Genomic DNA, 27769 nt, shown 5'->3' on the forward strand with positions numbered 1-27769 from the left:
TCAGTAAGCATTTCTGGTAGATTGTCTAAAGAGATCTCAGAAGAAAGGGACCTGGATTCTGGAGTCTTTAGTATTTGGTGTTTTCTTTGCTCATTTAAAATAAATATTCACTTTCAGACCAAATTTTATATTTGTAATTTTTTTTCTTGAAAGGGATTCCCAATACTGTATAACCCCCAGGGCTTCCAAAACTTGTGTCTGTCCCTGGACAAGGACATGTGTTGAGAATAGAGAGCGGAGGGGAAGGTGCAGAAAAGAGAGTAAACAGTGGGGAAAAGCAACAAGGCTGAGTGTCGGTGAGCAGGGTCTACTTGAGGCCGGCACACCAGTTTAATGGGTCGTGTGATATTTTTTTAGCATCTCCCGGTGACAGACAGAGAGCTTGTTGGTGAGGGCATTCTTCCTGTGTTGGAGGTTTACAGGATGCATGCAAGAGAGGGACGAGAAGGATGAGAAGATTAAAGTCCCGTGACTCATTTTTATCCTCATAATACTCTTACGACATGGGAGGACATGTATATGATCAGCATTTTAGAGCTGAAGAAACCGAGACGTGGGTCAGATAATTTTCTAAAATGCCACACTGTTCCTGACCCCGTTCAACAACCCCCAAGCCCCCCGGATACGCTTAGCTTTGCCTGTTTCCTGGGACTTGGCCACCAGCTCAGTGGAGAGACCCACTGAGCCTCCATTCCTGGTGGGGTGGGCGCGCCGGGGATGCTGGCCTTGGGCATGGCCTCCATGATGCCTCTGAAGGAAGAGCTGCCCCTGCGTCGAAGGTCAGCTTGGCTTAGCCGTGGTCCTGCTTCCTCCCATCACCCCTGGGCTCAGATGAGGCGCTGTACTGTAGGCAACGCAATATGGCTGCTCCAGCAGTTGCCCAGCACAGCCAGGTCACGCCGCTCACGTGTGGGACAGTCATTGTTGCTGCGGATAAAGTGAGGGATAGGACACAAGTAGGAGCTGAAAAAATAAATTACTCTCCTCTGGATCTGAGATCTGAGGCTCAGGGTTTCTACATGACATATTTGGATGGCATCCTGTGCTGGGAACTAGCTGTCTCTGCAGCATACGTACCACCTTCAATTTGTTTCTCATTGTTTCTCCCTTATTCCTACTGTCTTGTGGTGGAACCTCCCAAGGAAGCCGTAGCACACAGCTCTGCCTCAACTTCTGTTTCCAAAAGTGTCCTGGACCAGGACACTTACCTAGGAGGCAGCAGAGTTTGTAGCAGAAGTCCTCATTTTGAGTACTCTCTATGTGTCATGCACCAAGCTAAGTTCTAGGAAGGTAAAGTAAACCAAGAAAATATGACCCCTTCCTTCGGGGGGTACAGATCCAGGTTTTCCCATCTCCTGGTGCTCTGTTCTTTCTGGACTACAGCATAGTGATTACAATGGATGATTTGTTTCTAAAAACTGGATGGAATGTTTCACTAGATGCATCCTACTGCAGAAAGTGAACTCCTCCTGTCACACTTTTGTTTTCTGAGCGGATTTTATGTGAGAGTATAATATGCTCTTTCTGTGTATATGAAACAGAAAGAGGGCAACAAACAATATACCTCACAAAAATAATTTACTTCAAATGGGCTTTTTTTTTTTTTAGAAAACATGCTCTTTGTTCACTCCTTTGCATCTGACACACCTTGTAGTAATTGAGGTTATTAGCCACTCTACAATGAATGACCACATATGCAGCCTTCTAATTCCCTTGTCTCCTATATGTGTCATTATTTATATTCCATTCATTCATTCATTCACAGAGAAAGGGTTGTAGCACTGAATTTAACAAAATAAAACATTGACTTCTGGTATAATCTTAGTCTCTGGTGAAGAAGCAGCCTGCTTTGAACAATGAAGTTGGACACTTGGGAGGATTCAAAGTTGGCACAGAATGGGTCATAGGGATCATCATATTACACAGGAAGAAACTGAGTCCCAGAGAGGGTAGAGGGATTCTCCGGCATCAGTGATAGAGCTGGGGCTCAAGCAGCATCACGCCCTTTTACCATCGTGATGTTTGGGAACTCTTTTCTTTATCAGAAAACACAATTTCTATTTAGGTATGGAAGTATTCATCCAGCTCCTGCAATCCCCTCTTAAGAGTGAACAACTGGAATGAAGCCTACTTCTTAAAGAAAAGGCCATAACCTTGGAGTTACACATTTATGAAGAAAGCATTCCTCTTTGCAATTGCCACACAAGAATTTGGGAACAGCTGTAGTATAAGCAACAGTGTAAAGTGTCTTCTCTCCCACTCCAACGGCAAAGCCAAGACTATGTTTGCTAAATTTTCTAGGTGATTTCCCCTGCTTTACATTTTGTCCAGATTAAAAACGTCCAGAATACCCAACATGCAATTTTGCAGAACTGATAATATTTAACACTGCTAACATCCTGGTAATCATTACTTTGAAAATGTGCACCTAAATGCTGGCCCTGAACAAGGGAAAATGTTTGCCTCATTAGGCTGTTTAGTGGATTTCAAAGTGATTGATCCACTGGGAAAGAGTTTATATGAAATTGTTCCACTCTTTTTTTTTTAAGTGAATTTTTTGAAATTTGCTACATAAGAATAATAAAATGAACTCCAATGAGATTAATTTAGTATAATGCCTTCTAGAATTAAATCTCAACTTAAGACCAGTGCTGCAAATATGAGTGAGCAACTAAATTAAATATGTTTCAACTATAGGCTTTAATAGTCTACGAGGAAAACCCATGCTGGAACCAAGAACTCAGGTAGTATATCAATGAAACATCTCTCCTATGATATCAAACTATAAAATGGAAACCTTTGTTGAAGCATTGATAAAAATCTAAATACTTTGCCTTCTTACTTTTTAAACATATTCTTTCCCTAACCCCTGCAATTTTAAATATTTGCTGTTTTAGTGAGAACATTCAGGGGAATATCTCCATAGTTAGTATGGAGTAGTTAAAAGAGCCCTACACTTTGATTTAAGGGTTCTAATTCCAATTCTATAATAAAACGGCTGCTTGACAGAACCACTTAATCTGTTTCAGTATCTGTCAAATGAGAGGTTTAGTCTACTCAACAATGTCTGTGTTTCCTGTCCCATTCAATGACTCAAGTGAGTATCAATGTGAACATTTAGCCCTTGCTGTGATTTTTACCATCACATATTTGGAGATACTGGCTTAAGTTACTTTGAGAAATAATGTTGTACAAGGAATTAATTTTACAGATACTCATGTGTAACAATCAATAGTGGCCCTTGAATTACTGAAAGCCAATCAGATTTTAAACCATTCAAACACTTCATATTCTCAAAATATGGTAATACATATCTTCCTAGGAGACATTTCTAAGTGAAAGGAAATATTGAATATCTATAATATTTTCCAATTAGTGAAGAAAGACATGTGGCCTCTTGTGGTTTACCACACTCAGGTGAAAAGCTTAGGTGGATAAATTGTTCATTTGGAGTATACTTCATAGTACAGCTTTCTAAATTTGCATGCATTCAGTCAAAGATTTTGCAGTCAAAGAGCAAATACCTTCCAAGAGCAAATATCTTCCTGTCAAATAAAAAATGATACAAATATCACATTTGTCTATTGACCAACTCTGTGAGTTAGACTGAAGTCATATTTATATTCGAACTTCACAGTTATTTTAAAAACTGAGTTTCAGAGAGTTTAATCACCTCTGCCCAATTTTACACAGCACTTCAGTTGGATCAGAATCTAAGTCTTTTAGTCAGTTACTCTATTCATTACATCACAGGTTCTCTGAGTTGCCTAAAAGGAGAAAAGTAATCATTTATGGAAGGTAAGAAGTGCCACCGTAAATAGAAAAAGGGAGCTACAAAACAAGAGCAGACTGTTTGTCCAAGGGAACCAGGGGGATTTGGAACTATGCACATAATTTCTCTCACATATAATTGCTCTTGTTTCTCTAGTCCTTATTAGAAATGGAAGTTAACTGTTGAAAAGACAGGTTGAAAAAGTAGCTTTTATAAGCAAAGTTAATGCTTGAATTAGGCCATGGAAGCTAATAAAAGCTCAACTGTTGAGGGAAATGCTTTTCTGCTCCATACCTAGAATGCAGAGCAAGAGACAATGCATCAGTGAAGTGAAGATGCCAGTGGGGACGGTGGTCCTTGATGGAAAGCTCAAAGGGCAACTGAATAAAACCTGAATTAAAAATAATTTGATTCAGGGCTTCCCTGGTGGCGCAGTGGTTGAGAGTCCGCCTGCCGATTCAGGGGACACGGGTTTGTGCCCCAGTCCGGGAAGATCCCACATGCCATGGAGCAGCTAGGCCCGTGAGCCATGGCCGCTGAGCCTGCATGTCCAGAGCCTGCACTCCACAGCAGGAGAGGCCACGACAGCGAGAGGCCCGCGTACCGCAAGAAAAAAAAATTGATTCAAACTTATGTAGATTAGAAAACAGAGAGTTACTAGATATTTAATTATGTATTCCAAGTCAGAAAAAATATCAATAACTGATTGCAGAACAAATATAGTCTGTTTGCCATATTAGAATTTTTCCAGATAAGAAGAAACAACTTATCTTTGTATGATTAAATGTTCATTAACACTCATTAACAAAAGGCACAGTTGAATCATCAGCGAACTGATTACTTGAAAAATAAATGCAAAGATTTCATTTCTTTGTTCCACTATTTTGCCTTTTGGGAAATTTCCTTGAGAATGTATTTTTTTCAAATTGTTAATCTGTATTTAACTATAAGAAATGTTAACAAAAGGAGTATAAGGCAGTGATTCTCAACCCTGGATGTCCATTGGGCAATTCAAGTGTACAGAGAGGGTGGAGAACTCCAGTTGTAGTTAGAAGGTCATGGACCCTAAAGTCAGAAGAGTTGAGTGTGAAAACCAGTTCTCAAATATATTAATTTAACTTGATGAATGAAAAAACATTAGATTAATCTTACTAATCTATTGTCTATAACATTTGAATTATACTCCTTACCCGGGGATGGTACAGGTGTGCTGCAGCTCATGTAATTTGGGGGACCTCTTTGAGAAAAAGAATATAAAAATAAATTACCTTTGCAAATACTAGAAAACTGTACATCCAAATGAACACAAGGCTAAATGTCAATACCTTCACAGTAAATCTCACTCTGACTATACTATCAAGTTACTGATGGTGTCTTGTTGAAGAGTGGCTATAAGATTGCATTACAGGGGGGGAGCTTCAAGATGGCGGAAGAGTAAGACGTGCAGATCACCTTTCTTCCCACAGATACACCAGAAATACATCTACACGTGGAACATCTCCTACAGAACACCCACTGAACGCTGGCAGAAGACCTCAGATGTCCCAAAAGGCAAGAAACTCCCCACGTACCTGGGTAGGGCAAAAGAAAAATGAAAAAACAAGAGACAAAGAACAGGGATGGGACCTGCACCAGTGGGAGGGAACTGTGAAGGAGGAAAGGTTTCCACACACTAGGAAGCCCCTTCATGGGCAGAGACTGCGGGTGGCGGAGGGGGGAAGCTTCAGAGCCGTGGAGGAGAGCACAGCAACAGGGATGCAGAGGGCAAAGCGAAGAGATTCCCGCACAGAGGATCAGTGCTGACCGGCACTTACCAGCCTGAGAGGCTTGTCTGCTCACCTGCCGGGGCGAGCAGGGCTGGGAGCTGAGGTTTGGGCTTCGGTCGGAGCGCAGGGAGAGGACTGGGGTTGGCAGAGTGAACACAGCCTGCAGGGGGTTAGTGCACCACGCCTAGCTGGGAGGGGGTCCGGGAAATAGCCTGGACCTGCCGAAGAGGCAAGAGGTCATTGTTTCAGGTGCGCCAGGAGAGGGGATTCAAGGCACTGCCTAAAGGAGCTCCAGAGATGGGCGTGAGCTGCGGCTATCAGCGCGGACCCCAGAGACGGGCATGAGATGCTAAGGCTGCTGCTGCCGCCACCAAGAAGCCTGTGTGCGAGCGCAGGTCACTATCCACACACCCCTTCCGCGGAGCCTGTGCAGCCCGCCACTGCCAGGATCCCGGGATCCAGGGACAACTCCTCCGGGAGAACGCACGGCGCACCTCAGGCTGGTGCAATGTCACGCTGGCCTCTGGCGCCGCAGGCTCGCCCACCCTCCGTGCCCCTCCCTCCCCCTGGCCTGAGTGAGCCAGAGCCCCCGAATCAGTGGCTCCTTTAACCTCATCCTGTCTGAGTGAAGAACAGACGCCCTCCCGCGACCGACACGCAGAGGCGGGGCCAAATCCAAAGTTGAGCCCCGGGAGATGTGCAAACAAAGAAGAGAAAGGGAAATCTCTCCCAGCAGCCTCAGGAGCAGCGGATTAAATCTCCACAGTAAACTTGATGTACCCTGCATCTGTGGAATACCTGAATAGAAAACGAATCATCACAAATTGAGGAGGTGGACTTTGGGAGCAATGATATATGTGTACTTTTCCCTTTTCCTCTTTTTGTGGATGTGTATGTGTACACTTCTTTGTGTGCTTTTGTCTGTATAGCTTTGCTTTTACCATTTGTCCTAAGGTTCTGTCTGTCCGTTTCTTCTTTTTTTTTTTTAATGTAGTTTTTAGTGCTTATTATCATTGGTGGATTTGGTTTTTGGTTTGGTTGCTCTCTTCTTGCTTTCTTTCTTTCTTTTTATATTACATTAAACATTTTTAAAAAATAATTATTTTTTATTTTAATAACTTTATTTCATTTCATTTTCCTTCTTCCTTCCTTCCTTCCTTCCTTCCTTCCTTCCTTCCTTTCTTTCTTTCTTTCTTTCTTTCTTTCTTTCTTTCTTTCTTTCTTTCTTTCTTTCTTTCTTTCTTTCTTTCTTTCTTTCTTTCTCTCTTTTATTCTGAACTGAGTGGATAACAGGGTTTTGGTGCTCCAGCCGGGCATCAGAGCTGTGCCTCTGAGGTGGGAGAGCCAAGTTCAGAAAACTGGTACACCAGAGACCTCAAAGCTCCACATAATATCAAATGGCAAAAATCTCTGAGAGATCTCCATCTCAACACCAAGACCCAGCTCCACTCAACGACCAGCAAGCTACAGTGCTGGACACCCTATGCCAAACAACTAACAAGACAGGAACACAACCCCACCCATTAGCAAAGAGGCTGCCTAAAATCATAATAAGTTCACAGACACCCCAAAACACCCCATCAGATGCGGATCTGTCCACCAGAAAGCCAAGATCCAGCCTCATCCACCAGAACACAGACACTAGTCCCCTCCACCAGGAAGCCTACACAACCCACCGAACCAACCTTAGCCACTATGGACAGACACCAAAAACAACGGGAACTACGAATCTGCAGCCTGTGAAAAGGAGACCACAAACAGTATGTTAAGCAAAACGAGAAGACAGAGAAACACACAGCAGATGCAGGAACAACATAAAAATCCACCAGACCTAAAAAATGAAGAGGAAATAGGCAGTCTACCTGAAAAAGAATTCAGAATAATGATAGTAAAGATGATCCAAAATCTTGGAAATAGAATGGAGAAAATACAAGAAACATTTAACAAGGACCTAGAAGAACTAAAGAGCAAACAAACAATGATGAACAACACAATAACTGAAATAAAAAATTCTCTAGAAGGGATCAATAGCAGAATACCTAAGACAGAAGAACTGACAAGTGACCTGGAAGATAAAATAGTGGAAATAACTACGGCAGAGCAGAATAAAGAAAAAAGAATGAAAAGAACTGAGGACAGTCTCAGAGACCTCTGGGACACCATTAAACACACCAACATTCGACTTATAGGGGTTCCAGAAGAAGAAGAGAAAAAGAAAGGGACTGAGAAAATATTTGAAGAGATTATAGTTGAAAATTTCCCTAATATGGGAAAGGAAATAGTTAATCAAGTCCAGGAATCACAGAGAGTCCCATACAGGATAAATGCAAGGAGAAACATGCCAAGACACGTATTAATCAAACTATCAAAAATTAAATACAAAGAAAAAATATTAAAAGCAGCAAGGGAAAGACAACAAATAACATAGAAGTGAACTCCCATAAGGTTACTTTCAGCAGAAACTCTGCAAGCCAGAAGGGAGTGGCAGGACATATTTAAAGTGATGAAAGGGAAAACCCTATAACCAAGATTACTCTACCCAGCAAGGATCTCATTCAGATTTGAGAGAGAAATTAAAACCTTTACAGACAAGCAAAAGCTAAGAGAATTCAGCACCACCAAACCAGCTTTACAACAAATGCTAAAGGAACTTCTCTAGGCAGGAAACACAAGAGAAGGAAAAGACCTACAAAAACAAACCCAAAACAATTAAGAAAATGGGAATAGGAACATACATATAGATAATTACCTTAAATGTAAATGGATTAAATGCTCCCACCAAAAGACATAGACTGGTTGAATGGGTACAAACACAAGACACGTATATATGCTATCCACAAGAGACCCACTTAAGACCTAGGGACACATACAGACTGAAAGTGAGGGAATGGAAAAAGATATTCCATGCAAATGGAAATCAAAAGAAAGCTGGAGTAGCAATTCTCATATCACACAAAATAGACTTTAAAACAAAGAGTATTAAAACAGAAAAGAAAGACACTACATAATGATCAAGGGATCAATCCAAGAAGAAGATATAACAATTGTAAATATTTATGCACCCAAAATAAGAGCACTTCAATACATAAGGCACATACTAACAGCCATAAAAGGGGAAATCGACAGTAACACATTCATAGTAGGGGACTTTAACACCCCACTTTCACCAATGGACAGATAACCCAGAATGAAAATAAATAAGGAAACACAAGCTTTAAATGACACATTAAACAAGATGGACTTAATTGATAATTATAGGTAATTCCATACAAAAACAACAGAATACACTTGCTTCTCAAGTACTCATGGAACATCCTCCAGGATAGACCATATCTTGGGTCACAAATCAAACCTTGGTAAATTTAACAAAATTGAAATCATATCAAGTATCTTTTCTGACTGCAATCCTATGAGACTAGATATCAATTACAGGGGAAAAAATCTGTAAAAAATACAAACACATGGAGGCTAAACAATACACTACATAATAACCAAGAAATCACTGAAAAAATCAAGAGGAAATAAAAAAATAGCTAGAAACAAATGACAATGAAAACACACGACCCCAAACCTATGGGATGCAACAAAAGCAGATCTAAGAGAGAAGTTTATAGCAATACAATCCTATCTTAAGAAACAAGAAACATCTCAAATAAACAACCTAACCTTACACCTAAAGCAATTAGAGAAAGAAGAACAAAAAACCCCCAAATTTGGCAGAAGGAAAGAAACCATAAAGATCAGAGCAGAAATAAATGAAAAAGAAATGAAGGAGACAATAGCAAAGATCAATAAAACTAAAAGCTAGTTCTTTGAGAAGATAAACAAAATTGATAAACCATTAGCCAGACTCATCAAGAAAAAAAGGGAGAAGACTCAAATCAATAGAATTAGAAATGAAAAAGGAGAAGTAACAACTGACACTGCAGAAATACAAAGGATCATGAGAGATTACTGCAAACAACTCTATGCCAATAAAGTGGACAACCTGGAAGAAATGGACAAATTTTTAGAAGAGCACAATCTTCCAAGACTGAACCAGAAAGAAATGGAAAATATGAACAGACCAATCACAAGCACTGAAATTGAAACTGTGATGAAAAATCTTCCAACAAACAAAAGCACAGGACTAGATGGCTTCACAGGCAAATTCTATCAAACATTTAGAGATGAGCTAACACCTATCCTTCTCAAACTCTTCCAAAAGATAGCAGAGGGAGGAACACTCCCAAACTCATTCTATGAGGCCACCAACACCCTGATACCAAAACCAGAGAAAGATGTCACAGAGAAAGAAAACTACAGGCCAATATCACTGATGAACATAGATGCAAAACTCCTCAACGAAATGCTAGCAAACAGAATCCAACAGCACATTGAAAGGATCATACACTGTGATCAAGTGGGGTTTATCCCAGGAATGCAAGGATTCTTCAATATATGCATATCAATCAATGTGATACACTATATTAAAAAATTGAAGAATAAAAACCATATGATCCTCTCAATAGATGCAGAAAAAGCTTTTGACAAAATTCAACACCAATTTATTATAAAAACCCTCTAGAAAGTAGGCATGAAGGAACGTACCTCAACATAATAAAGGCCATATATGACAAACCCACAGCCAACATCATCCTCAATGGTGAAAAACTGAAACCATTTCCACCAAGATCAGGAAGAAGACAAGGCTGCCCACTCTCACCACTATTATTCGACATTGTTTTGGAAATTTTAGCCACAGCAGTCAGAGAAGAAAAATAAATAAAAGGAATCCGAATCAGAAAACAAGAAGTAAAGATGTCACTGTTTGCAGATGAAATGATACTATACATAGAGAATCCTAAAGATGCCACCAGAAAACTACTAGGGCTAATCAATGAATTTGGTAAAGTTGCAGGATACAAAATTAATACACAGAAATCTCTTGCATTCCTATACACTAATGATGAAAAATCTGAAAATGAAATTAAGAAAACACTCCCACTTACCATTGCAACAAAAAGAATAAAATACCTAGGAATAAACCTACCTGGAGACAAAAGACCTGTATGCAGAAAAATGTAAGACACTGATGAAAGAAATTAAAGATGATACCAACAGATGGAGATACATACCATGTTCTTGGATTGGAAGAATCAACATTGTGAAAATGAGTATACTACCCAAAGCAATCTACAGATTCAATGCAATCCCTATTAAAGTACCACTGACATTTTTCACAGAACTAGAACAAAAAATTTCACAATTTGTATGGAAACACAAAAACCTTGAATAGCCAAAGCAATCTTGAGAAAGAAATTCAGAGCTGGAGGAATCAGGTTCCCTAATTTCAGACTATATTACAAAGCTAGAGTAATCAAGATAGTATGGTACTGGCACAGAAACAGAAACATAGATCAATGGAATAGGATAGAAAGCCCAGAGATAAACCCATGCACCTACAGTCAACTAATCTATGACAAATGAGGCAAGGATATACAATGGAGAAAAGACAGTCTCTTCAACAAATGTTGCTGGGAAAACTGGACAGCTACATGTAAAAGAATGAAATTAGAACACTCCCTAACACCGTACACAAAGATAAACTCAAAATGGATTCGAGACCTAAATGTAAGAGCGGACACTATAAAACTCTTAGAGGAAAACATAGGAAGAACACTCTTTGACATAAATCACAGCAAGATCTTTTTTGATCCACCTCCTATAGTAATGGAAATAAAACCAAAAATAAACAAATGGGACCTAATTAAACTTCAAAGCTTTTGCACAGCAAAGGAAACCATAAACAAGACGAAAAGACAACCCTCAGAATGGGAGAAAATATTTGCAAACGAATCAACGGACAAAGGATTAATATCCGAAATATATAAACAGCTCATGAAGCTCAATATTAAAGAAACAACCAACCCAATCCAAAAATGGGCAGACGACCTAAATAGACATTTCTCCAAAGAAGATATACAGATTGCCTACAAACACATGAAAGAATGCTCAACATCATTAATCATTAGAGAAATGCAAATCAAAACTACAATGAGATATCATCTCACACCTGTCAGAATGGCCATTATCAAAAAATCTACAAACAATAAATGCTGGAGAGGGTGTGGAGGAAAGGGAACCGTCTTGCACTGTTGGTGGGAATGTAAATTGATACAGCCACTATGGAGAACAGTATGGAGGTTCCTTAGAAAACTAAAAATAGGACTACCATACAACCCAGCAATCCCAGTACTGGGCATATACCCTGAGAAAACCATAATTCAAAAAGAGTCGTGTACCACAATATTCATTGCAGCTCTATTTACAGTAGCCAGGACATGGAAGTAACCTAAGTGTCCATTGACAAGTGAATGGTTGAAGAAGATGTGGCACATATACACCAGGAATATTACTCAGCCATAAAAAGAAACGAAATTGAATTATTTGTAGTGAGGTGGATGGACCTAGAGTCTGTCATACAGAGTGAAGTAAGTCAGAAAGAGAAAAACAAATACTGTATGCTAACACATATATATGGAATCTAAAAAAAAAAAAAAAGGTCGTGAAGAACCTAGGGGCAAGACGGGAATAAAGACGAAGACCTACTAGAGAATGGACTTGACATGGGGAGAGAGATGGGTAAGCTGGGACAATGTGAGAGAGTGGCATGGACATATATACACTAACAAATAAATGTAAAATAGATAGCTAGTGGGAAGCAGCTGCATAGCACAGGGAGATCAGCTCGGTGCTTCGTGACCACCTAGAGGGGTGGTATAGGGAGGGTTGGAAGGAGGGAGATGCAAGAGGGAAGAGATATGGGAATATATGTATATGTATAGCTGATTCACTTTGTCATAAAGCAGAAACTAACACACCATTGTAAAGCAATTTTACTCCGATAAAGATGTTAAAAAAAAAAAAAAGATTGCATTACAGCTTTACAGAGCTTTGTGGGGTATTGCTGTGACAGTAGAAGACCAGAAGGAGGAGGTGTTGGTCGTGACATTTGTAGAGGAGATGGAGTTTATTGTACAGTTTATAGGCTAGAGGAGAATTGACTCTTGCTGAACATATGGTGTCTCCATCATTAGTACATATACGTTGAATGTTTTTTCCCTAATATTTTATAATCAAGAGATAATCACCTACTGTTAGCTTTTCTATTGTTGTTCCAGTAGCTTCCTTTAGGAGTAAAAGATGTCATCCTTGAAATCACTCTCAGAATTTGGAATGTACAACTTAGATCTGGAACAAGGAAAGTTTCTAGCTTACATAGAAATGATATATTTATAAATATAACATGAAAATCCCCTCTGACACTACTTATGTAATGTTCCCTTTCTATATCGTGGAGATGTCTTCTATTCACATGGCTACATCAGCCACATATATCTTTTTTTCTCATTTTATATATACCTTGGTTGCACATTCATTTCATGTGCTGATGAAATCCAAATATCAGTCTGTAGTTCTCTCTCCTGAGTGCAGGATATATACAAATGCCTATCAGACCTCACATTTCACCTCATACCTCATCAATTCACAACTGCAAGCATAGTAACTCCCTAGTCCCCTAGTGGGACCTCATCTTAGTGAAGGACATGCTATCCACACAGCCATCTGAGCAGGAAACCTTAGAATCAGCTAGACTCCTTCCTCTTCCTCACCCCTGATGTTGGATCAGTCACTGTGTCCTATGGACTCGGACCCTGTATCCATATGTATCCCTTTCTCTGTTCTCCACTGTCTCTAATTTTGATCAGGACCTCATCGTCTTGCACTAAACTACTGTGATATCTGATGAACAGGTCCACCCTCCCTCAAATGCATGATCAGAGTATCCTTTGCACATTGCAAATTTGATCATGTTTGCAATCCTTCAGTAACTTCCTGTTTTTGAAGATAAATTCCTCAGGAGGATGCCACATTCGGATGTGATCTCTGATCTACCCTGACCCCTCTACTCCTTTCCCCCACCTCTGCATTTCTCTTTGGTCCAATATGGAGGAGCCTCTTATAGTTCTTTAAATGCAAGCTTTCTCGTTTCTGTGCCTTTGGCCATGCTGCTTTCCTGGCTTCTTTGGCTGCTTCCTCTGCATACAACACATGTGCACCCTTCTGGGCTCAGCATACGTCTTCATAGAAGCTTCCCTGGCCTCTCTCCACATCCAGGCTGAGATAGCGGCTTCTTTGCTGGGAATGGGAGAAGAGAGAAGATACAGCAAATTTAAATGACTCATATGAAAAAGAAGAGAAAAATGAGGCAGGATACTAGGAACATATAGTTTCAACTCAGTATAGGATACCAGTGACAGAGCGTGGTAAAACCTATCTGAATTCTCACTTAGCCTCCTCAGCTTCCTGCCTAGCTTAGGAAAGAATGACAAATATCAGTGTTTTGAATTAGATTCTTGTTCTCATTTAGTTTTAGCTATTTCCTCAACACAGTTTTTAAGATTTTCATATCATTTAGAGATTGGGCCAATCGCTAAACCTAGGGAGCTACTCTTAAAATCAAAGAATAAAGACAAAACCATGTTTTGAACTTTAATACATTTTGTAAAATTGATATTATTTTTTCCTTAATTGTTTGGTAGAATTCATGAATGAAATTATCTAGAGTTTACTTTGGGAAGGTTTTTGAATACAAATACATGTCTTTAATTATTGTAGGGCTACTTAGATTTTCTGTTTCCTCTTACACCAGTTTTGGTAATTTGTGTCTTTCAAGTAATTTGCCCTTTAATCTAAATTGTTGAATTTATTGATATAATGTGATTCATAAACTTTATTATTCCTTTAATGTCTATGGATCATTACTGATGTTCTTTCTTTCTTTCTTGGTATTCTCTGTCTTTATCTTAATCAGTTAAGGTTGGGTGTTATCAATTTTGTTAACATTTCAAGGAACCAGATTTTGATTTCATGATTTTCTTTATTTATCAGTTTTCTACTTCACTGATATCCACTCTTACCAGTACTGTTTCCTTCCTTCTGCTTATTTTGGGTTTAGACTTCATTCCCTAGATTCCTAAGGTGAAGCAGTAACTGTTGATTTTAATCCTTTCCTCTTTTTCATATAGGCAAGTAGAGATATATAATTTCCCCCAAACACTACATCCCACAAATTTTGATAGTGATATTTTTATTGTCATTCACTTAAGAATATGTTCTAATTTCTTCTTTGAGCAAGGGGTTAAGACAAAGATTTCTTAATTTCCAAATATTTGGGAATTTTCTGATATCTATTTTTCAATCATTTTTAATTTAATTTCTTTGTTGTCAGAGAATGTACCCTTCATGATTTCAGTTCTTTAAATTTTTTTGTAATTTGTTTTGTGACATGGCATATGGTCTATATCAATGAATTCTCCATGATCACTTGGGAAAAAATGTGTATTGTGTTAGTTAAGTTATTGATAGTGCTGTTCAAGTCTTCTGTATCTACACAGAGCATTTTATATATTTATTCTATCATTGAGGAAAGAGTATTGATATCTAAAACTTTAGCTGTGGAATTTCCTATTTCTCCATTCTGTTCCATTAGTTTCTTTCTTCTTGTATTTTGAATTTCTGTGATTAGGTGTATACATATTTATGATTTTAATGTCTTCTTGTTGACCACGTTCTTATTATAGAATGTCCCTCTTTACCTCTAAAAATATTATTTTGTCCTGAAGTCTAATTTGATAGTAATATAGCCAGCCCAACATTTATCTGAATATTTAAGAGGTATACCTTCTTCCATCCTTTTCTCTCTTATAAACAGCATATTGTTTTTTTAAAAAATTCAGTCTGATAATCCTTTCCTTTTAATTAGAGTCTAGTGCTATTTGATGCAATTACCAAATAATTGATTGTGTTTAAATATGCCATCTTGTATTCACTATGTCTTTGTCCCATTACATCTTTTTTCTTTTTTTCTTCCTTTCTTGCATGCTTTTGGATTAAATATTTTTAAAGATACCATTTTATGTCCTCTACTGGTTTTTCAGCTATGCCTCTTCTATTTTCTTTCTCCTTTAAATTGGTTGCTCTTCAGTTTACAATATTCATTCTTTACAGACATATATATATATTGTATACAAGTATACTTGTAACAGCATACTTCCATTTTTCTCTGGAATTAAGCCACAAGAGAAAATAATTTATATTTATTTACATATTTACTTTTTTTGGAACTCTCCATTCTTTGTGTAGACTGAATTTCCATCTGGAAACATTTTTCGTTTAGTCTGAAGAAATTCTCTTAATATATCTTGTAGTGCTTGCCTGATGATGACAGATTCTTTCTGTATTTGTATGCCTAAAGATGTCTTTATTTTTCCTTCATGTTTGGAGGATATTTACAAGATTTTAGGTTTAGTTTTTCCTTTCAGTACCTTAAAGATGTCAGTCTAATGTAGTCTGGCATACATTGTTTCTAATGAGGTTAGTGGTTGCTCTTTTTATGTTTTTTTCTTTCTGACTCCTTTAAAATTTTTTCTCTTTGTGCCTTTATCTATTTTGGAAAAAGTTTTTTCCAAAACAGCTATCATACTTCAAAACATTCAAAGTTTTTTGAGATCTATCTCATTTTGCTAAAAATAAACAATTTACATTTATATTGACTGACTTTTCTTTTGGTTCTGCACCACATTTTGCTTCTTCTTCACAATGTTTAGTAATGTTTTGTTATATACTTGATACTATGGATGCTATGTTGCTAAAGAGCTGGCTTTTACATTCTTCCTTAATAGAATATTGAATTTTGTTCCAGCAGATAGGTAACTCATTTACTTAAGTTGAACTTATTTATGGATAATTTTTACGCTTTGTTAGGGACACTTCAGAGTGGTTTTACTGTGGAAATAGATTAGCATGACCTTCCCTGCGTCTCCATTGAATGTCAGAGATATTTAATGAGTTTTCTCCACTCTGGTCAGTACTCAAGTGTCTCCCAGACTAGAGGAGTTCTAATAGTTTTTCAACTCAAACTTCCCCAGTAATTTTTCTTTATTTGATAGCTTTTTTTACCCTGCCTTATGGATTCTGCGTTATGCATACACACTTTTGTATTGCACCAAAGAGTAAGGGGAACCACGTGCAGAATTCTGAAACTTCATTTCTGTATGACTCCCTTCTCTTCATTCCTGCCCCACAATTTCCAGCCACCCTTGCAGCCCAGAGCTATGACATCTTCCTTCTCTGCCCAGTGAGACATCTGCACCCTGCTGGGGCTCCCTGCCCCACCCCTACCCTACCATTTACAGAATGCCTCCAGGTAGAAGCTTGTATAACTGTGATCTTAAGGCTCCCCTGCTCCTCTTGGGGATCACAGATCTGTGTTGCCTATAGTCTAACATCTAAAAATAATCATTTCCTATATTTTGTTCAGTTTTATAGTTGTCTCTGGTGAGAGGATTAGTTAACAAGTTACTTTGTTATGGCCACAAGCAGAAGACCTCTAACATGTTATAACAAGTTACTTTGTTATGGCCACAAGCAGAAGACCTCTAACATGTTTTGAAATATCACTTGTGAGGTTGTAGCTCAGCCAGCTTTGCAAGTTTTAAAAATACATTTGTCTTATGAATATTCCATGAAGAACATGTTTTTTTTTCTATTTCAGCAATGTTGACTAGACTTTCCCAAGTCCTGAGAAGTAAAGTTTTCACTGTATAAACCTGAGATACCTTCCCAAGGTTTGCCATTTCAAAACTGAAATGGTAAGAAGAAAGAAAAGATCAAAAGTATACAAGCAATTTTATACTCTGTGCATCTCAGTGCAATCTTAATGCTGTTTTATAAAAGGCAGAGGGAGATATATTTTTTGAGTTTGGAATGGTTGCCAAGTTGCAAAGAGCAGTAGACTAAATATCAAACGATATTGAGTCTTCTCTTGGTTTTATCACTTTCTAATCATGTGATCTTGGGTAAAGGTGACAGTTTCCTCATCTGTGAAATTATATCTGGTTTGTCTGCTTCATGAGATTAACGTGTGGTTTAGATGTAGTTAAATAGATCAAAAAGGACATTGCAAATGGTAAAACACTGTATAAATAAAGTGTATTGCTTCTCATACTTTCAGAAAGATGAGATAAATTTATGAGTAAAGCGGGTAATTTCAAGTGCAAAACTTTCTTTTTTTAAAAAATTTATTTATTTAATTTATTTATTTTTGGCTGCATTGGGTCTTCATTGCTGCATGCGGGCTTTCTCTAGTTGCAGCGAGCGGGGCTACTCTTCGTTGTGGTGCGCCGGCTTCTCGTTGCGGTGGCTTCTCTTGTTGCAGAGCACAGGCTCTAGGTGCGTGGGCTTCAGCAATTGTGGCACTTTGGCTCAGTAATTGCGGCTTGCGGGCTCTAAAGTGCAGGCTCAGTAGTTGTGGTGCATGGGCTTAGTTTCTCCGAGGCATGTGGGATCTTCCCGGACCAGGGCTCGAACCCATGTCCTCTGCATTGGCAGGTGGATTCTTAACCACTGTGCCACCAGGGAAGCCCTCAAGTGCAAAACTTTCAAAGCAAGGAGGAGGTCAATAATGGAATGAAAATAAGAACTTAGAGAGGATAACTAATTTATTTTTTATTTCTAATAATTTAATTGAAAATCACGTGTTCTTAGAAGGAAAGCAAATTTCACTCAACTTAGTCAAAATAAGTTTAAATGTGATATTGTAACCTAAATTGAGCTCACCGCTCAAAAGCCAATAAAGAGGCCGGGTTGGTGGAAAGGAAAGTTTGCTTTATGTCAGATGCCAGCAATGTGTGTAGGGGGATGAGGAGGGCAGATGCCTGTCCAAACGTTTACTCCACCCCACACTGACAATCAGGGGGCAAGAGCTTTTATGGACAGAGGAAGGGGTCTACATTCAGAAACAGCAGTCAGCTCTGACAGTCATTATGAGATTGGTCATGTGGTGGTCTGATCAGCATCATCTTGATTGTTTTAAATACAGTTAGTCTTTAGTTCCAGGGTCAGTTTGTTCCCATTTCTTTGAGGCCAGTTCTCAGAACTGTGGCAGCTTATGTCATGTCTACAGCCTGGTCCTCATGTAGTTAACTTCTTCCACCTGGTGGGGGTCTCAGTATCTATAAGACAGCTCACAGGATAGGGCTCAGAATATTATCTATAGCCGTTGAGGAGGAACTAAAGGTCCTTGACTCTGCTTAATGACTAAACTCTTATTATTTAGTCTTCTTGTTATCTTTTGTTTCTGCATTTTCTCATTTAATCATTTTCTGATTAAACTTGTTCTTTGGCTAAACTTTTTCCACAGAAAAAAGGCAGGCTGAAGACATGGGGGGCAAGGACCATAGGGTCCTGCTCCATTTCAATATGATCAATTGTTTTTGGTATTTTAATCCCATATCCTATCTTAGTTTTAATTATGGGGGTGTATTCTGGAAATAGCTATTACACTGATAAAATTTCATTGAAGAAAGACTATCTCAATACCTATGATTTGACCCAGTAGTTCTCACATAACCATTAATGCTATGTCATCAAATTTTGACCCAAATTCAAAGGGGTGTATTGATGTTCTTAAATAGTGTTTTCCAAAAAGAAAATCATACCTTTGAGAACTTCAAAGATTAAGATTTATCCCCTAGTGTTAAAAATAAACTATTTTCGTTCTTTTTGAGCCAAACGGTTACTGCAGAACATCATCAGGGACAGCACTCTTCCTTCCCCAGTTCATGGGCTTATTTACATCAAAATGAACTTGCTTCTCTCAGTAATCTTATAATCATGGAATCACAAGACATGAGATCCAGAAGACACCACAGACCTCATCTGAGCCAAGATTCCATTTTACAGAATTACACACTCTGATGATGACCAACTCCAGGGAGTCCATGTGTAATGCAGACAGGAAAGTACTGCATACAACATGGAAAAATATATCAATGCCATGTCCATCCACAACTATAGAGCATATCGCTTTGTTTTCTGGAGTTAATCTATTGATATTTTTGAATGTGTTTGTCATCAGTAGTAAAAAACACTGCACTCAGTATTTTGGAAAGTTACAAAGGAAGAGAACAACAAAGATTCTTCCCTCAAGTGTCTTATGCTGAGAAGAGCAAGAAAGCCCAGTGCAAGGACATTGCATTATCATTTCTATATATATGAGTTTCGGTCGCCGAATTGAACTTAGTTTCATGAGGGCTTACCATGCACCAGGTTGCAATGAGTACAAGAATGTAAAAGGGGCAAGAGGGAAGAGATATGGGGATATGTGTATATGTATAGCTGATTCACTTTGTTATAAAACAGAAACTAACATATCATTGTAAGACAATTATACTCCAATAAAGATGTTAAAAAAAAAAGAATGTAAAAGAAGAATGTAAAAATGCCCTCTTGTCCCTTAAAGTTTGGCAGTCATGAAAGATATGTAAACAAAGGTGTGCATTATTAGAAGCAGGTCCTAGATTGATAAATACTGTAATATGACAGAAAGGAAATAGTAGGAAATGAAGCTAAAGGAGGAAGGCGTGGTAGTAGGGATGAAAAAAAGTGCAGAGATTTGTGAGATATTGGTAACTAAATGGATGTAGTAGGTAAGGGAGTGGAAGGCACCTAAAATAATAGTGGTTTGTTTGCTTGGGTAAATCATTATGAGATGTTTCCACTAAACAACAGAGAGAGTACCAAAGAGATGGAGAATGTGTGGCATTGGAAACGGAAACGAGTTTCATTTTTCAACATGTTGACTTCGAGATGTCTGCGAAAAATCCTGGTAGAAATGCCAGGAAGACCTTTAGATATATATATAAGCTTAGCCAATAGAAGATATCTAGACTAGAGAAAGTGATTTGGGGGTCTATAATGTTTAAGGCGTAATGCAAACAGTGGGCATAAATGAGGTTACCTGGGAAAAGAGTATAGAGACAATATTAGTCCAAGTAAAGAATCCTGGAGACTGAAATATAAGGGGCCAGTTGAAGTAAGAGGCTTTTAAGAAGAAGGCTGAGAGAGGGCAGTCAGAAAGATAGAAATCAGCCATGTCCTTCTGCCTGCATGACTGACAGAACCCTGTGTGCTGTAGAATCACCCCTCCCTTATCCCAGGGAAAGTGGATGTTGATTAGACTAAATCAATTGTGGAAATCCCCCTTGACATTGATATGCATGTGAGGCAGTTCTGGTTAGGAAGAAATAGAGGGAGTCTGAGGGCCGCTATTATTTTCTTGCTCCTAAAAAAAGGAACTTGGCTCATAGGTTTGCCTCGTTTCAGCCTCTCAAGGAAAACCTCTGAGGATGTAGCAACCATCTTGGGATTCTGAAGTAACAGGTGTGAAAGTAAATGCCAACAACTCACTAAGGGCATCAGAGGGGAAAGAGAGAGGTGCCCAGTCTGCAAGCAAACGTGGAACTGTGTGCCTCTGCCTAGTTTTTATGTGACAAACTATACTTGTTATGGACTAAATTATGTCCCCTCTCCAAATTCATTTGTTGAAGCTCTAAGTTTCAACGTGACGGTATTTGGAGATAAGACCTTTAGGAGGAAATTAAGGTTAAAAGAGTTAAGGGTGGGGCCCGAATTCCATAGACTGTTGGTCTTATAGGAGGAGAGAGAGACCTCTTGTTTACTCTCTGTGCATGCACAGAGGAAACTCCATGTGAGAATATAGCGAGAAGGTGGCCATATGCAAGACAGGAAAAGAAACTTCACCAGGAACTGAATTGGCTGGCACCCTGATCTGGGACTGCTAGTCTCCAGAACTTTGAGAAAATAAATTTCTGTTATAAGTGACCCAATCTATAACATTTTGCTATGGCAGTCTGAGCTGACTAATACAAGACCCTATATATTGTTGAGAGAGAAAAGACAAAATAAGGAAGGAAGGAGGGAGGGAAGGAAGAGAGGGAAGTCAAGTCAAATTAGGAGAGAGTGATGTGGAAAACAGGGAAGATAGGTTATTTCCAAAGGATGAAATGGTTGAGAATCTCTAAAGATTTACAAAGAGCAAGTCAATAAGTCTTGGAATAATTTCCGAAAATCATTGGTGACCCCAACCATTCAAATGATGTAGGCAATATTGAGATGATGCTAGAACAAAGAATGAATAGGATTTGAGCAAGGGAAATCAAATATTGACAACATTTTCAAAAAGTTTGGTTGAAAAGGAAGATAAGGAGGTATCTAAAGAGATACAAGGACAAGGAAGAGTTAATCTTTAGAATGGGAAAATTTATAGGCAGAGGGTCAAGTGTCAGGAAAGAGGAAGAGGTTGAAGATACAGAAAAGAGAGTATTATTTATGGAGAAAGCCTCTGAGAAGATGGGAAGTGGGGCTTCCCTGGTGGCGCAGTGGTTGAGAGTCCGCCTGCCGATGCGGGGGACACGGGTTCGTGCCCCGGTCCAGGAAGATCTCACATGCCGTGGAGCGTCTGGGCTGGTGAGCCATGGCCTCTGAGACTGCGCGTCCGGAGCCTGTGCTCCCCAATGGGAGAGGCCACAACAGTGAGAGGTCTGCGTACCGCAAAAAAAAAAAAAAAAAGATGGGAAGTGGTTGACTTCAGAAAAAAGATGAAGATTTTGACTTGAAGTAGAAAAGACACATTATCTCAGGTCATGGAGAGAAGAAGTGAGGAATATGGTTATACAAATTAGAGGAAGGAATGGGCAGCTAGAAGCCAGAGAGGTGATATTATCCTTTGCCCTTAAGTGGGAGAGAATTTTATTTGTAGAGAATGAAGGGGGTGGGTGTTGGCATGGAAGCAGGAGTGGCCACATTCTACATCCTTGGACATGCTCAAGCAGCTGCCCCTTGGCTGACTGAAGAGTGGAATTAGCCCAAGAATGTGACCCTGTTAAGTCATGCATCTCTTCGCATCCAAGTGAATGAGAGGCCATTGGAGTTGCTTCTATAATTAGGTTAAAGTACATGCCACAGGGCCTTATCAAGATTTGCAGTGATCCCAGGAGATATGCTACTGCATAAGCAAGATTAAAAAAAAAAAGTAAAAGATGAATTAATGCGTTAAGGATAAAAAGACAATTTTTGCAAAATTAAAAAAGACATTTATCTCTAGGGTTTGATATCTTGTGACTTGAATGTATCAGCCTAGTACCTATGGAGTGATGAGCAATGTTTTTTTATTTTTAAATTAAATACATGGATAGTCGTTTGAGCATGATGTGTATGTTCCCAGGCTTCTGGCTCATGTAGACCATTTGCATCTGAGAAGCCAGATCTCGTCAGTCCTGTTAGCACTCTTAGGAAAGATGGGGAATATAGTGGTCCTTAAAAGGAATCTTGGGCCACTTGATCAAAATATTAAAAAGTGAACATAAGAACTAGACATGATATTATTAACTATTATTTTCTACTGATTTATTAAACAGCAGCAACTACCCAGCTTGGGCCTCTCTTTTCGTACCCCTTGTACTTATTTGGTTATCTATTGCTGTGTAAAGATTCACATCAAAGCGACAAAAATTGCTTTATTATTTTCTCTCATTGTTCTGGGCGTTGACTAGGTTCAGTTAGGCAGTGTTTGCTTGGGGGTGGGGTTTCTCACGCTATTGCAGCAGATGGTGTTTGGGGCTAGAGTCACCTTGTGACTCACCTAGTCACATGTCAGGAGGTTGATGCTGGCTACTGGCTGGGACCTCAAAAGGAGCTTTAGCCAGAAAGTTAGACCTGATCTCTGTGGTCTTGCCACTTCCTCATAGCATGGTGACTAAGTTCCAGAACAGTGTCTCAGGAGCTCCAGGTGAAATCCATATAGACTTTCATGTCCTAACCTTGGAAGTTCCATAGCATCAGTTCTGCTGTTGTCAGATTCAAGGGGAGAAACAAAGCCCCTATACCTCTATAAGAGGAGCTACAGCATCACACAGGAAGAAGAAATGTGGGATGGGAGCTTTTGTGGCAGTCATTTTGGAAAGTACAATCTGCATACTGCTTGACTGACAGAGCGGCACTCTGTCTAGACCACAGTCTTAAGGCAAATGCCTTGCATCTCTTCCAACCCTACTCTGCCCTTTGGAAATTTTGTCTTTGTGCGCTTACTAAGGGTGTCTTCGAGGGCCATAAATGGCACCTATGTATGCCATCTCACTAGTTAAATCTGGGATTATTCCTTGTCAGAGACTTCTTTTAAAGTAGAATTTAATTTTTAGAGCAGTTTCAGGTTCACTGCAAAATTGAGTGGAGGTACAGAGATTTCTCATATACCCTCTGCCCTCACACAAGTATAGTCTCCCCTCTTTATCAAATTCTGCATCAGAGTGGTACTTTTGTTACAATTGATGGACATACATTGATGCACCATAATCACCCAAAATTCATAGTTTACATTAGGGTTCACTCTTGGTATTGCACATTCTATGGGTTTGAACTAATGTATCAGATGTATCCACCATTATAATACCATACAGAACAGTTTCACTGCCTTAAAAATCCTAGTTTTGGGGCTTCCCTGGTGGCGCAGTGGTTGAGAGTCTGCTTGTCGATGCAGGGGACGTGAGTTCGTGCTTCGGTCCGGGAGGATCCCACGTGCCGCGGAGCGGCTAGGCCCGTGAGCCATGGACGCTGAGCCTGCGCGGCGGGAGCCTGTGCTCCGCAGCGGGAGAGGGCACAGTAGTGAGAGGCCCGCGTACCGCAAAAAATAAAAATAAAAATAAATAAATCCTAGTTTTGCCTATTCATCCATCCCTCCCTCCTCCCCTTGGCAACCACTGAGACTTTTTAACTAAAGCCCACTGGTTCTTCTATACTGTACACTGTTATCAGAATTATATTTTCTATAAAAAATTCTGAACACTTATTCTCCTGATGAACAATCTCCAATGGATTTTTCAACTGTGTATACATTAAGCTGAAATGCTTCATTTTTTTGGATCCCGTGTTACAATAGTTAAATTAAAGGAAAATTAGTGGATTGACAAATAGTGGTCACTCAAAAACTAGGTTTGGGGATTACAAATATAGCAAAATGGTATTTTTCTTCATCTCCCATCTTTCCACTTCTGGCTGACCTCTTTCTTGGAATATATTACACACCTAGTTTCATTCTCAAGCCCTGGCCCAAATGAGCTAAATTAGCAGAAAGATGTCTTAGGCAAAACTAGAAAAAAGAGAGACACTTCAAGCACAGTAACACCCTAGAGTTGTGCTAAAAGTTTTGTCTTCTAGATCCTTCATCTTGAAGTTCAGACAAGAAAAGACCATCCTTTTTAACATTGCCTCCAAAATCAGGTCCTACCCCAGATTCACCAAGACTGGAAATCTGATGATTTCAAATAACTAGCAGTCTTGACTGAAGACAGAGAGTAGGAACAACTAAGATCCTTTGGAGAAGACAAAGGAGTTGATAGTCCTAGAACAGGGGTCCATAAACTATAACCAGTGGTCCAAATCTGGCCTGCCACTTGCTTTTGAAATAAAGTTTTATCAGAACACAGCCACACCATTCATTTACCTATTGTCTATGGGTGCTTTCATTCTTTAACAGCAGCGTTGAGTAGCTGTAAAAAAGAATGTTTGACCTGTGAAACTTAAGATATTTACCATCTGGCCTTTTCTAGAAAATGTTTGCTGGCCTCTGATCTAGAAAGCCATGGTGAAGAGAAAAGGTACCAGAAGCTAAAGAGGGGAGACTGGCTTGGGACCCCCTGAGATGGACGCATTACAGGATGAATCAAGGGGAAACACATGAACTGTTTAGCATCATTTTCTGGATTCTGGATAGTGTTATGGTAGGACGACACATTCTGGAAAGGGAATATATGTATATGTACTTCCAATAATGACCAAAAAATTATAAAAAGATAAGTAAGGCATTCCATCATTTTACAGTTTTATCTCCCACCTCGTCCCATCACACCCTCTATACATCCCTCATTGTAGCCTTTTTCCTAGAATGGAATCTGAGCCCTCAAGCTGCTGGGACTTGGTGCAAGTTTCTTCTTGGGTCTGTAACGCTCTTCCACTTTGTTGAAGACCTCGGAGCTTCAACTCAATGGTCAACACTCAAAAAGCTTTCCCCAATAATCACATCCCTACCACCCCCAATGAGTCTGAGCTTCCTTTGCATCACTTGGTACAACTCAGTTTGTACCAGATTATTAGGACATGTCCTCATCTCTTCAACAAGATATCAGCAACTGGAAGGCAGAAATATGGCATTTTGTTTGTCTTCATTTTTCAGTTTGATCTTACCAACTCTTCCAATCCCTGTCTTCTCATTAGTACAGTGCTTTATAGACTTTAAATATTTATTGACTTGAACATGAGAATTTTGAAAATAAAACTTTGTAGTTCTATTCCCCTTCTGGTAGAAATCTAAAGAAAGAATACTTTGGCTCAAGATTATTTTGTGTAGCTGTTCTTGAAAAGCAAAAATTCTTCTCTGAAAAATACTCCAGAGACCTAAAGTCTGTCATCTAATAAAGAAATGAACCTCTTTTACCAAGGACCGCCAACACGGGCCACGTCCGCACCAAAACCGTGAAGAAGGCGGCCCGGGTCATCATTGAGAAGTACTACACGCGCCTGGGCAACGACTTGCACACCAACAAGCACATGTGAGAGGAGATCGCCATCATTCCCAGCAAGAAGCTCCACAACAAGATTGCAGGCTATGTCACACATCTGATGAAATGGATTCAGAGTGGTGCAGTGAGACGTATCTCCATCAAGCTGCAGGAGGAGGCGAGGGAGAGGAGAGATAATTACGTGCCTGAGGTCTCAGCCCGGGATCAGGAAATCACTGAAGTAGATCCTGACACTAAGGAAATGCTGAAGCTCTTGGTCTTTGGCAGTCTGTCCGACCTGCCGGTCACTCAGCCTACAGGAGGGATGAATTTCAAAACACCATGTGGAGCCGTTTGAATCTTTCTGCTGTGCTGTGATATTTTCAGTAAGCCTCAGACAACAACAACAAAAGAAATGGAACCCATGTTCTTAAAGCAACGGGGTAAATGGAGATTATGTCTGGAGGGAGAAGCCAGTGGAGAAGTAGAAGTTATTGCCCACCCCGCCTTCTAAACCAAGAGGTCAGACCATGACTGACATCTGCTTTGTGATTCTCCCCTTCAGCCGAGATTAAGCCAGATGGAATGCTGAGTAAAGGAAGCTTGAATCTATCCTAGCAAGTACATTTTGTGCTAAGGGGGAGAGAGTACTAATTTTGTACTTGAAAAAAAAAGGATCCCATTCAAGTATAAACTAATTTCCTCTCTTCAATGGTGGTTGCCATCATTCCCAAACTGAGGTCATCATCATAGTCTCTCTGGGACTTTGACTGGCACAGCAGAAAGTGACTTAATCGACTGTATTAAAATGTTTTTAGAAAACATCATTTTAGACCTGGACAAATGATAGAAACTTTAAATCCAAGACTATTTTTCTTAATAAGACTAACAGAAACTAAGATAAGGAGAATTATATCCCAAAATGTGTTTCTACTGTCTTTGTTGTTCTAAATGCTGGACAGTTTATTGTTATTCCTAGAGGTTAGTCTAATATTGAATGAGTCAGTAAGGGCTAAAATTATAGCACTCAGAAGGATGGATATTAGAGGGATAGTCTTGACAAAAGTAGTTTCAGTAGCAATAGCAAGGGCACTTTGCACTGTTCTTTTTTTTTTATTTTTAAGTGAGTAAATAGATTTTTCTTTAGAAATCTTTAATATTTAATGTAAATTTACTTACAATACTTGGGAGAATGTTTCTTTAATAAAACACATTTTGTTCTTAGGAGTCTACTATTTCAACATTGTTTATTCCCCTCATTGATTGAATCTTAGAATATCCTCTATTATTATTCTAACTAAGAAGAATAATGCTTATTCTGATGTAAAGAAAGAGGAAAAGAACATATTATTTGCAAAAATAAGGCCCTGAATGGTACTCAGTTGAAGAACATCATATTGGTGTATAAATAAGTGTTCCTGGTTTAACTCTGTGAAGGTAAAGCTTAGCATCTGGGTCACAGCCAAATATCCTTTAAGAGCCATAAAGTACAGACATTAAATTTCCCTTTACTCATTTATAAACCTACTGCCTAATGTTAAGCAATTTTCATTGAATTGATGTTCTTCCTCTCAACTTATCTTACTTAATCATATTTATTAGGGAAGCTTAGCACATCAAAAGCACATTTGAAAATAATCCCATGATTAACCTTAGGGCAAAAAGTTAATGCAATGTATATTGCCAAGTTCATTAACTATCTTCTTGATGGACTAACAGCTGTGTAATGAAGACATTAGCCATCAATTAAATGAACAGTGATCTTGAGACCA

The 27769-nt window shown here is 39.1% G+C and overlaps 1 pseudogene across 1 annotated transcript; it reads left to right on the forward strand.

Annotated features, from left to right (window-relative positions):
• The first annotated feature begins 717 nt into the window (after window positions 1–717).
• LOC309958963 (small ribosomal subunit protein eS17-like) lies at window positions 718–26358 on the forward strand (annotated as a pseudogene). The gene is made up of 2 exons: window positions 718–779; window positions 25938–26358. The product of its transcript is annotated as a small ribosomal subunit protein eS17-like (transcript).
• The last annotated feature ends 1411 nt before the right edge of the window (window positions 26359–27769 follow it).

Source organism: Leucopleurus acutus (assembly GCF_964270905.1).
Source record: "Leucopleurus acutus genome assembly, chromosome: 3".
NCBI lineage: Eukaryota > Metazoa > Chordata > Mammalia > Artiodactyla > Delphinidae > Leucopleurus > Leucopleurus acutus.